A 13,166-nucleotide genomic window follows, 5' to 3' on the forward strand; every position below is an offset into this window, starting at 1 on the left:
TGGACCTAATAATACAAAGAGCTCCTTGATCAGTTTCCCAGGAAGAGGGTCAAGTAAACATGTTGTTTGTTTTATTCCATTTACACGTTGTAACAATTCCTCTAATGTTATTTCCTCAAAACGAGAGAAACTATTTTGGAGGGCAGTATCCGCCGTATATACAATCGTGTCAGTGTTAATAGAACCCCGTTGTAGCTGGGACGCATTGTCTTTAATCTCCTTTCTAATGACTTCAATTTTCTTACTAAAGAATTGCATAAAGTCATCAGCTGAGTGGGTGGAGCCACTGGAAGGAGTCCCTTTTTGGGTTAGCGATGCTACCGTACTAAACAAAAATTTAGGATCGTTTTTATTACGGTGGATGAGATTTGAGTATTAATTAGCTTTAGCTAAGGTAAGCATGCGTTTATAAGTTATTAAACCATCACTAAATGCTTGATGGTGCACCTCAAGTTTAGTCGTGCGCCATTTGCGTTCCAGCTTTCTGCATAATAATTTCTGAGCTCTAGTTTCTTCTGTAAACCACGGGGTGCGCTTTTTTGGAGCCTTTTTTAACTTTAGCGGTGCTATGTTATCAATGGTTTCGCGCAGGGCGTCGTTAAAGTTGTTAGTGAGGTTATCAATAGAGCCCACATACTTTGGGAATGGTGCCATTACCGAGGGCAGTAGGTCAGCAAGAGTTGTCGTTGTGGCTGTATTAATGTTGCGGCTGCTATAGCAGTTATTATTATTATTAGTTTGACGAACATGCGTCTGAACCTCGAATTTTATAAGGTAATGATCGGACAATACTTTAGTATACGGGAGTATCGTAACTTTGGAAGCGGTGATACCCCTGACAAGCACTAGGTCTATCGTATTACCGTTGCGATGCGTGGGTTCATTTATTATTTGTGTGAGACCACAGCTATCAATTATAGTCTGGAGCGCTACGCACGGTGGGTCCGATGGGGTATTCATATGGATATTAAAGTCCCCCATTATGATTATATTATCGGCATGTGTCACTAGATCAGCAACGAACTCTGAGAATTCATTGATAAAGTCCGAACAGGGCCCTGGGGGGCGGTAGATAACAGCCAGGTGTAGAGGCAGCGGTGTGACAGACCTCATAGTAAGCACCTCAAACGATTTATATTTATTATTTATGTTAGGACTAAGGTTAAAGTTTTCGTTGTATATTAGTGCGACCCCCCCACCCCTTTTAAGCGGACGGGCAATATGCGCATGTGTAAAGTTAGGAGGACATGCCTCATTTAGCGCAAAAAAGTTGTTTGGTTTAAGCCAGGTTTCACTGAGACCGATGACGTTAAGATTGTTGTCTCTGATGATATCATTAACTAACAGCGTTTTGGGAGACAATGATCTTATGTTTAAAAAACCTATATTATAGGTAGTGGGCTGTTTTAGGGAATGTTTGATCAAATTATCCGTAGTAGCAATATTAATAATGTTGTGTTTATTATGGCCAGTGCATTCAGTATAATTACGACCATATCTAGGAATTGATACGACGGGAATGTTCCGATTGTTTGATTGTTGCTTTGATAAACTGCACGCATCATGGTTAGCCTCCTCAGTAACGGGGATTTTCCGATTGTTTGTTTGTTGCTTTGATAAACTGCACACATCATAGTTAGCCACCTCAGTAAAACACATGTCCAACTCTGAAACACTCAAAGCAGAAAAAACTTGTTCTAATTTAACTGACTCCTTACCCAGACCAGTAGTCTCGCATCCTTTATTTAAATCCGTCTTCAGGGTGGAGGGAAGTGGTGTTCTGTGGGGATTAGCCTTCTGCTTTGTTTTTAGCCCCGCTCGGCATCCGCGTTTCCGATCACACCGCTGGCGTCTGCTCCGTAGACGGCCCCCGCTGCTACTAGACTCCGCTGCTTCACAGGCCGCTGGATGTAGCCGCCGACGTATCCCCATGCTAGTTAGCATGTTTAGCACGCCCGCGTCTATCAGTCCAAAACGGCCCGATATGTCCATATCCAGAAGTGTCTGGCGGTCGTACGTGATCACGGAGTGACCACGATGCGAGCCAGCCATGAAGTCTGCAGAACTGTCCGGCATTTCCGCCAAATGTTCCATCTTTAGCAAGAGCACCGCAGTGTCGCAGCCCGTCCGGGCGCCGCCATCTTGCCAATTCTTGCCAAATATGCGCCACATTGTGAACCCACACCAAACAAGAATGACAAACACATTTTGGGAGAACATTAGCACCGTAACACAAGATAAACACACCAGAACAAATACCCAGAATCCCATGCAGCCCTAACTGTACCGGGCTACCACCAAACCCCACAACCCCCACCGCCCCCACTTGCGTCGCGGTGGTGTATGATGTAGCCCGGGAGAGTTAGGGCTGCAAGGTGTTCTGGGTATTCGTTCTGTTGTGTTTAAGTTGTGTTAGGGTGCGGATGTTCTCCCGAAATGTGTTTGTCATTCTTGTTTGGTGTGGGTTCACACTGTGGCGCATATTTGTAACAGTGTTAAAGTCGTTTGGATGGCCACTCCCAGTGTGACATGTATGGCTGTTGACCAAGTATGTCTTACAGTCACTTACGTGGATCTGCCTAAGCCTCATACAACATGTTGCTGAACCGCCACACTGGTTGTGTGATGTAAAAGCGGACGCGATGACATGTTGTGGGGCCGTGGTTCTCAAATGGGGGTCCGCGTACAAATGGCCGTACTTGAGGGTATACCAAGGGGTATGTGAGATTGTTTAAGAATATTCCAAAAAATAGCAGCAATTCAAAAATCTTTTATAAATATATTTATTGAATAATACTTTAACAAAATATGAATGTAAGTTCATAAACTGTGAAAAGAAATGCAACAATGCAATATTCAGTGTTGACAGCTAGATTTTTTTATGGACTTGTTCCATAAATATTGATGTTAAATATTTCTTTTTTTGTGAAGAAATGTTTAGAATTAAGTTCATGAATCCAGATGGATCTCTATTACAATCCCCAAAGAGGGCACTTTAAGTTGATGATTACTTCTATGTGTGGAAATCCATCCATCCATCCATTTTCTGCCGCTTATTCCCGTTCGGGGTCGCGGGGGGCGCTGGCGCCTATCTCAGCTACAATCGGGCGGAAGGCGGTGTACACCCTGGACAAGTCGCCACCTCATCGCAGGGCCAACACAGATAGACAGACAACATTCACACTCACATGTGGAAATCTTTACTTATAATTGAAACACTTGTTTATTTTTCAATAAGTTTTTAGTTATTTGTATAACTTTTTTTCCAAATAGTCCAAGAAAGACCACTACGAATGAGCAATATTTTGCACTGTTATACAATTTAATAAATCAGAAACGGATGACATAGTGCTGTATTTCACTTCTTTATCTCTTTTTTTCCAACCAAAAATGCTTTGCTCTGATTAGGGGGTACTTGAACTAAAAAAAAATGTTCACAGGGGGTACATCTACTGTTGTAGAGGACGTTAAAGGCAGTGCAGTCATGGCACGCCCTTAATAATGTCAGCCGGGTGAAAATGGGGACAAATTCGGGAGAATGGTTGCACCGGTAGATTGCCGGGAGGTGCACTGAAATTCGGGGGTCTCCCAGAAAAAACGTGAGGGTTGGCAAATATGTTGCTAGGGCAGAAAAGCCATTCATAGAAGGTGATTTCATTAAAAAGTGCATTTTAGATTTTTTAAGAAATCTTTTTTCGCGGCCCAGCCTCACCCAGTTTCTGCATCCAGTGGCCCCCAGGTAAATTGACCCCTGATCTCGGCAGTCCTGTGGAAGTGTGTGGTGTGAGTTTCCACCACATTTCATAGTTCAGGGTAGTTTATAGAGTGGTTTACTATATTTCTACACTGATACCATGTAATTAAACTGACAATATTAGGTTATTTTACCAAAAAGCCTGCGAATGAAATATAAAGCAATCACATACAAAACGATATAGTGTACCGAATTGTTCAGAACAAGTCAGGGGTTAGGGTTAGGGTTAGGGTCCACAGTCAGAAAGTTGTTCTCTCGGTCAATGATGAAGTCATTGAGGATCATTCGATTCCTTTTGTTCCATTTCAGCTGTAAATAATATATGAATAATACATGTCAGGGTTTATCTCAGGCCGAAAACACAAACACATCGGCTTTAGCATTAACATTCTGTTCACTCGGGTTGAGGCTAATAACTACACAAATGGAGTGTCACTGACTACTTTTACAACATGTAATACAGTAAATATTTCATATTTGATGTGATTTACCAAACTGAACATTTGTGCAATACTATGATAAAAGTTTGAATTTTACTCAATTACAGTCGCAATTTTACAAAAAAGCTTTCAATTTTGGCATTTTTATGAAAGAGTCCTAACTTTAATCTACAAAAGTCACAATTTTATTAGAAAACTTTAAAATTTTGGCAATATTAAAAAAAAATAGACGTTCAGCGAAGTTAAAATCCCATAAGATTTGTGGCTTTATTATTTTGTAAAACGGACCAAACCTGCCACAAAATTCATTACAACAAGACAATGCCCCTATGCACCCACAGGATCGGCACCTATGCATGTGTGTGCGTGTACAAAAACAGCTGTGAGTGACAGCCATGAATGCCAATCAACTTAATAGGGCAAATGATAATTTGTATTTAATTTAATTTGTAAATGTAAAAAATATACATTGTTTTACAACATGTTTTTGCTGTAAAAAAATTTAAATGTAGCTTTCGGTTTAACATTTGTAATAGGTTTTTCCTTAAATCTTGTGGTATATTAAACCAATGACTTCGCCACAAGGAGCACAGGTATTCTTCATGTCAATCACACACACACCAGAGGCCAAAAGAATAGGACCTAATTTATGATTGATTTTGTCTCAAAAGTGGGTCTTGACAAAGAAGGGTCTTATTTGGTCAATATACTTTACCGACATGTTGATGTTTGTGCATTTCGGGGGTTGTTCAGTAAATGTAAACATGGTAGTAGCGGTTATGGGTCATTTAAAAGTACGTGTAAATAGACAGTCTGAAAATCAATACGGTCAAAACAAAAAGACTGCACTCAGCCATAGCTCAAGCAAACATTTCTTTGTGGGGAAACAAAATAAGCAAAGGCATTGGTTTTAGGAAACAAACTGCAGATTTTGTGGCTTATTGTTTTTCTGGAAAAATGTATCCAATTCAGTCCAGGGTTATTACGGAGAAAAGAAGAAGGGTGCAACAACCAATGCCTATTGATATGACAAAATAAGTAATTTTGTATTTCATACAGAAAATGGTCTCATTTCAGGTGGATGGATAAGGAAAGCAACCTTTGTATTTTGCACCCTGAAACTGTTTTTCACGTGCGTCTTCACAATGACTGAAGAACCTTGACAGGGCATACCGTCTACTGCTGAGGTGGCAAAGGTGACACAGGGCACTGCTGGATCTACAGATATGAGTATTAGGCACCCATAGAAAAGGGGAGGGGTTGAAAATGCACCACCGGCAAAAGCGCCATGACGTTGATGAATGCTGTCCTCTAAGTGTTAGCTAAAATTATCTGATGAGACGCTGTACGTGTTCCAACTCACAAGGTTTATGTGACGCCAGCATGAGGACATAGTCACCATGTATGAAGGTCTGACCGCATGAAGCTGATTTGACATTGAGAAGTAGACGGATAACAAATCTTCCATCATCTTGCCATGTGGCAAGCAAAGCAATTTCACAAACACAAGCAGTGCGTTTTGACTAATCATCACAATGACAAGACATTCTAAAAAAATAAAATAATACTTCTTAATTGACTACATTTGAATAAAAGAATCATACACATGTGACCAATATGATAATAAAACACCAGGTCAAAAATATTCTCTTTAACCTTTGAAAGAGAGTGAGCCTCACAAAGCACTTTACTGCCCTCTTTTGGCCATTCTCCTCTTTACCTGTACAAAAGTCTTTCTCAGTCAAAACATATGGATCCAATATAAATAAAGCTTCTTTTCTCCCATGTTTGTAATTTACTGTGATGGACGAGCACGCTTCTTTTCCACGTAAGTGATCATGTTTACAGAATGACAAATCATCCTTACCACTTTCTGCAATTACTAAAAGTCATTATTATTCACACGTGTGTTCCATTTGTTTTCCTTTTTTTTTTTTTTTTCCTTGCTACAGCTTTTAGGGAGTGAAACAATTCCTCAAGGGAAAAAAAATATAATTTGTTTCACTGACAGCAGAAATGAGTGATTTTGTGGAAGTTTAAGTTATTAAAAGGATGCTATCCATCAGCATTACAAATGGAGAAATCATATTGCACATTTTTAGTGCTGTGGTGTCATTTTACTGTAATAAACACATCTGGTGTACATAATTACAAAACAAAAAAATATCAAAGTGACAATGGGATAAACAAGACATTTAACAGAAGGAAATATATGAGGTGCTTTTAAACATATTAAAATTTGATTCCGGAAGACACACCCTGCTATTAATTTATTCCACAGAAGCAAAGGTTTGCACTTGTGTGGTTTGGTTCTTGGCAGATCCATTAAACTATCCCACAACGTCCTTGGCTATGCGTGTGCATTTCAAATAAAATGAGGATGAAGAATGACACTTTGCGGGATATTATGTGACAGTAACTGTAAAATATGAACGGTAGTGTGATGTAAAGGAGCTCAAATGTCAATATAATTTCTACACGATAAAGCCTTGGCGTTACAGATGAATATGTAACACCATATATATGCTAGAAAGTACTATATACAATATCTTCCTTACACCTGTAATAAGAATTCTTGAAAGGCAATACTTTGAAACTAAACTTGGATGCACTTTAATATAGAGTAGTTAGCGTACAGCAGTATTGTTCGAATGGCAGCCCAGGTGCCAAATGGGGCTCAGGAATGAGACCATGGTTCAGTTTTAAACTTTGGAGAGCAGCAAATTCCTAAATCACTAAAGTGCTGCTGTTGTATAAAAACATTTGGACATATTGACAGATCCTTGCGTTGACATTGTAACCTTGCTAGCAAATATAGAACACTGGTGTCCAAACAAGTGATTCACACAACTGAGGCGTTTCTCAAGGCACCCCTGTAAGTCCTCTCTTTTTAGGCAGTTTCTATTATTTTGGTAATGTGATTGAGGTAAACTAAGGCGTTGCTGCAGCTTGTTTACTTCAGATGAAGTCAGTAGTCATTTTGTCAGTTTTTTAGTTATACTTGCAGTTTTCCCTCGAAGTTCCATTTTAGGTTCTCTTTTCATCATGTGGGCTATTCAACTGGTGCCCCCACGGACTCACATTTTTGCAGCAGATTCTTAAAAAAAACTTCTCTCTGAGCTGCCACCTTAACGTTGTAGAGGAGTTTGCGTGTCCCAATGATCCTAGGAGCTATGTTGTCCGGGGGCTTCTATATTCCCTGGTAGGGTCTCCCAAGACAAACAGGTCCTAGGTGAGGGATCAGACAAAGAGCAGCTCGTAGACTTCTATCGATATACAACAACATAGACTCAGTTTTCCCTTGCCCGGACGCAGGTCATCGGGGCCCCCCTCTGGAGCCAGGCCTGGAGTTGGGGCATGATGGCGAGCGCCTGGTGGCCAGGCCTGTTCCCATGGGTCACCCTTCCAATGGGCTCACCACCCATAGCAGGGGCCATAGCAGGGGCCATAGAGGGCGGAGGCATTGAGAGTTGGGCGGCAGCCGAAGGCAGGGCACTTGGCGGTCCGATCCTCGGCTACAAAAGCTAGCTTTTGGGAAGTGGAATGTCACCTCACTGGGGGGGAAAGAGCCTGAGCTAATGCGCGAGGTAGAGAAGTTCCTACTGGATATAGTCGGACTCACCTCGACGCACAGCAAGGGCTCTGGAACCTGTTCTCTCGAGAAGGACTGGACCCTCTTCAACTCTGGCGTTGCACACAGTGAGAGGCGACAAGCTGGGGTAGCAATTCTTGTTTCCCCCTGGCTCAAAGCCTGTACGTTGGAGTTCAACCCAGTGGACGAGAGGGTAGCCTCCCTCCGCCTTCGGGTGGGGGGGACGGGTCCTGACTGTTGTTTGTGCTTACGCACCAAACAGTAGTTCAGAGTACCCACCCTTTTTGGATACACTTGAGGGAGTACTAGAAAGTGTTCCCCCGGGTGATTCCCTTGTCCTACTGGGGGACTACAACGCTCATGTTGGCAACAACAATGAAACCTGGAGAGGCGTGATTGGGAAGAATGAACCCGAGTGGTGTTTTGTTATTGGACTTTTGTGCTCGTCACAGATTGTCCATAACAAACACCATGTTCAAACATAAGGGTGTCCATATGTGCACTTGGCACCAGGACACACTAGGCCGCAGTTCCATGATCGACTTTGTAGTTGTGTCATCGGATTTGCGGCCTCATGTTTTGGACACTAGGGTGAAGATAGGAGCGGAGCTTTCTACCGATCACCACCTGGTGGTGAGTTGGCTGCGATGGTGGGGGAGGATGCCGGACAGACCTGGCAGGCCCAAACGCATTGTGAGGGTCTGCTGGGAACTTCTGGCAGTCTCCTGTAAGAGAGAGTTTCAATTCCCACCTCCGGAAGAACTTTGAACATGTCACGAGGGAGGTGCTGGACATTGAGTCCGAGTGGACCATGTTGCGCACCTCTATTGTCGAGGCGGCTGATTGGAGGTGTGGCCGCAAGGTAGTTTGTGCCTGTCGTGGCGGTAATCCTAGAACTCGTTGGTGGACACCAGCGGTGAGGGATGCCGTCAAGCTGAAGGAGTCCTATCGGGTTTTTTTGGCTCATAGGACTCCGGAGGCAGTGGACGGCTACCGACAGGCCAAGCGGTGTGCAGCTTCAGCGGTCGCGGAGGCAAAAACTCGGACATGAGAGGAGTTCGGGGAAGCCATGGAAAACGACTTCCTGACGGCTTCGAAGCGATTTTGGACCACCATCCGCCGCCTCAGGAAGGGGAAGCAGTGCACTATCAACACCGTGTATGGTGCGGATGGTGTTCTGCTGACCTCGACTGCGGATATTGTGGATCGGTGGAAGGAATACTTCGAAGACTTCTTCAATCTCACCAACACTTCTTCCTATGAGGAAGTCGTGCCTGGGGAATCTGTGGTGGGCTCGCCTATTTCTGGGGCTGAGGTTGCTGAGGAAGTTAAAAAGCTCCTCGGTGTCAAGGCCCCGGGGGTGGATGAGATCCGCCCGGAGTTCCTTAAGGCTCTGGATGCTGTGGGGCTGTGTTGGTTGACAAGACTCGCAGCATAGCGTGGACATCGGGGGCGGTACCTATGGATTGGCAGACCGAGGTGGTGGTCCCTCTTTTTAAGAAGGATGACCGGAGGGTGTGTTCCAACTATCGTGGGATCACACTCCTCAGCCTTCCCGATAAGGTTAATTCAGGAGTACTAGATAGGCTACGCTGGATAGTCGAACCTTGGATTCAGGAGGAACAGTGTGGTTTTCGTCCTGGTCGTGGAACGGTGGACCAGCTCTATACTCTCTGCAGGGTCTTTAAAGGTGCATGGGAGTTTACCCAACCAGTCTACATTTGCTTTGTGGACTTGGGGAAGGCATTTGACCGTGTCCCTCGGGAAATCCAGTGGGGAGTGCTCAGAAAGTATGGGGTACCGGACTGATTGTGGCGGTCCGCTCCCTGTACGATCAGTATCAAGAGTGGGTCCGCATTGCTGGCAGTAAGTCGGACACGTTTCCAGTGAGGGTAGGACCCCGCCAAGGCTGTCCTTTGTCACCGATTCTGGACAGAATTTCTAGGCGCAGTCAAGGTGTTGAGGAGTTCCTGTTTGGTGGCCGCGGGATTAGGTCTCTGCTGTTTGCAGATGATGTGGTCCTGATGGCTTCATCTGGCCGGGATCATCAGCTCTCACTGGATCGGTTCGCAGCCGAGTGTGAAGCGATTGGAATGAGAATCCGCAGCTCCAAGTCCGAGTCCATGGTTCTCGCCTGGAAAAGGATGGGATGCCATCTCCGGGTTGGGGAAGAGACCCTGCCCCAAATGGAGATCAAGTACCTAGGAGTCTTGTTCACGAGTGAGGGAAGAGTGGATCGTGAAATCTACAGGCGGATTGGTGCGGTGTCTTCAGTAATGCAGACACTGTATCGATCTGTTGCGGTGAAGGAGCTGAGCTGGAAGGCAAAGCTCTTAATTTACCAGTTGATCTACGTTTCCATCCTCACCTATGCTCATGAGCTTTGGGTCATGACCGAAAGGACAAGATTACGGGTACAAGTGGCTTAAATGAGTTCTCTCCGCCGGGTGGCGGGGCTCACCTTAAGAGATAGGGTGAGAAGCTCTACCATCCGGGAGGAGCTCAAACAAAAGGCGCTGCTCCTCCACACCGAGAGAAGCCAGATGAGGTGGTTCGGGCATCTGGTCAAGACGCCCCCGAACGCCTCCCGAGTGAGGTGTTTAGGGCACGTTCAACCGGTAGGAGGTCACGGGGAAGACCCAGGACACGTTGGAAAGACTGTCTCCCGGCTGGCCTGGGAACGCTTAAGGATCCCCTCGGAAGAGTTTGACTAAGCGGCTGGGGAGAGGAAAGTCTGGGCTTCCCTGCTTAGGCTGCTGCCCCCGCGACCCGACCTCGGATAAGCGGAAGATGGATGGATGGATGGATGGATGGATGGATGGATTCATAAAAAAACTTTGGTGTCACGGGGTGGTGAGCGTTGCTGGCAGCATAACCCCTAAGGATGTAGAGAATGGCAGGTGGAATGCAAGTAAAACACAATGTATTATAAACCGTTTCCATATGAGTTGGGAAATAGTGTTGGATGTAAATATAAACGGAATACAATGGACGGCGTGGCGCAGTGGCAGAGTGGCCGTGCGCAACCCGAGGGTCACTGGTTCAAATCCCACCTAGTACAAACCTCGTCACGTCCGTTGTGTCCTGAGCAAGACACTTCACCCTTGCTCCTGATGGGTGCTGGTTGGCGCCTTGCATGGCAGCTCCCTCCATCAGTGTGTGAATGTGTGTGTGAATGGGTAAATGTGGAAATAGTGTCAAAGCGCTTTGAGTACCTTGAAGGTAGAAAAGCGCTATGCAAGTACAACCCATTTATTTATTTTATTTGCAAATCACTTTTAACCCATAATTGATTGAATGCAATACAAATACAACATATTTGATGTTCAAACTGATAAACATTTTTTTTTTTTGCAAATAATCATTAACTTTAGAATTTGATGCCAGCAACACGTGATAAAGAAGTTGGTAAAGGTGGCAAAAAATACTGATAAAGTTGAGGAATGCTCATTAAACACATATTTGGAACATCCCACAGGTGTGCAGGCTAATTGGGAACAGGTGGGTGCCATGATTGGGTATAAAAACAGCTTCCATGAAATGCTTAGTAATTCACAAACAAGGATGGGGTGAAGGTCACCACTTTGTAAGCAAATTGTCGAACAGTTTAAGAACATTTCTCAACAAGCTATTGCAAGGAATTTAGGGGTTTTACCATCTACGGTCTGTAAAATCATCAAACAGTTCAGAAAATCTGGAGAAATCACTGCACGTAAGCGATGATATTCAATCAATCAATCAATGTTTACTTATATAGCCCTAAATCACTAGTGTCTCAAAGGGCTATTACGGACTTTTGATCCCTCAGGCGGTACTGCATCAAAAACCGACGTCAGTGTGCAAAGGATATCACCACATGGGCTCAGGAACACTTCATAAACCCACTGTCAGTAACTACGGTTTGTCGCTACATCTGTAAGTGCAAGTTAAATCTCTACTATGCAAAGCTTAACCCATTTATCAACAATATCCTGAAACGCCGCTGGCTTGGCTGGGCCTGAGCTCACCTAAGATGGACTGATGCAAAGTGGAAAGGTGTTCTGTGGTCTGACGAGTCCGGATTTCAAATTACATTTGGAAATAAGAGGACGTGGTGTCCTTCAGAACAAAGAGGAAAATAACCATTCGTATTGTTATAGCCGCCAAGATCAAAAGCCAGCATCTGTGATGGTATGGGGGTGTATTAGAGCCCAAGGCATGGGTAACTTACACATCTGTGAAGGCACAATTAATGCTGAAAGGTCCATACAGGTTTTTGAGCAACATATGTTGTCATCCAAGCAACTTTATCATGGACTCCTCTGCTTATTTCAGCAAGACAAGTGTTACAACAGCGTGTCTTCATAAATAAAGAGTGCGGGTACTTTCCTGGCCCGCCTGCAGTCCAGACCTGTCTCCCATCGAAAATGTGTGGCGCATTATGATGCGTAAAATACGACAGCGGAGACCCCGGACTGTTGAACGACTGAAGCTCTACACGAAACAAGAACGGGAAAGAATTCCACTTTCAAAGCTTCAACAATCAGTTTCCTAAGTTCCCAAACGTTAATATTGAGTGTTGTTAAAAGAAAAGGTGATGTAACACAGTGGGGAACATGTCCTTTCCCAACTACTTTGGCATGTGTTGCAGCCATGAAATTCTAAGTTAATTATTATTTGCAAAAAAAAATAAAGTTTATGAGTTTGAACATCAAATATGTTGTCTTTGTAGTGCATTCAATTGATTGGTTGAAAAGGATGTGCAAATCATTGTATTCCGTTTATATTTACATCCAACACCATTTCCCAACTCCTATGGAAACGGGGTTTGTACTTACAATGAAGCATGGAACCAAAACAGCACACACAGCATCAGTCTGAAACAGAAGAACGATCCATGACTGAAGAAGGGACTGAGGTGGAACTAAATAGAACTAATTAAAAGAGGAACAGGTGTGCTGGCAGGACATGGAACAGAAAGTATAGGTGCTGCAAAACACAGAGACCAAACAGGAAACACTGACAAAACAAGACCACCTGGACAGGAAGTGATTCTAAACACAGGAAAACCCAAACATAACCAAACTGTCAGTAGCACTTCTGCAGACCCTCTGGAAAGAATGGCGGTGTCTGCAGTGGCCTTACTGGCAAAGGTGAGAGCTGTGCTTCCCATGTCGCACAGTTGACCTTAGCCCCCCTCTCAAGGGACGGATCCCAGACGTCCTTAAAGAGGCCAACAGATGACAGGGATGGATGGGAGAGAGCTTGAAAATATCTCTTCCATTCAGCCATCAGTGCCAAAATCCTGTCAAGCCTCTCGGCCATGGAAATTTCCGTGGGGTCACTCACTGGCTGGATCATTTCTGTCGCAGGGTGGTGAGCGTTACTTGATGCGTGAGCC

Source organism: Nerophis ophidion, linkage group LG15, assembly GCF_033978795.1.
Source record: "Nerophis ophidion isolate RoL-2023_Sa linkage group LG15, RoL_Noph_v1.0, whole genome shotgun sequence".
NCBI classification, from domain to species: Eukaryota; Metazoa; Chordata; class Actinopteri; order Syngnathiformes; family Syngnathidae; genus Nerophis; species Nerophis ophidion.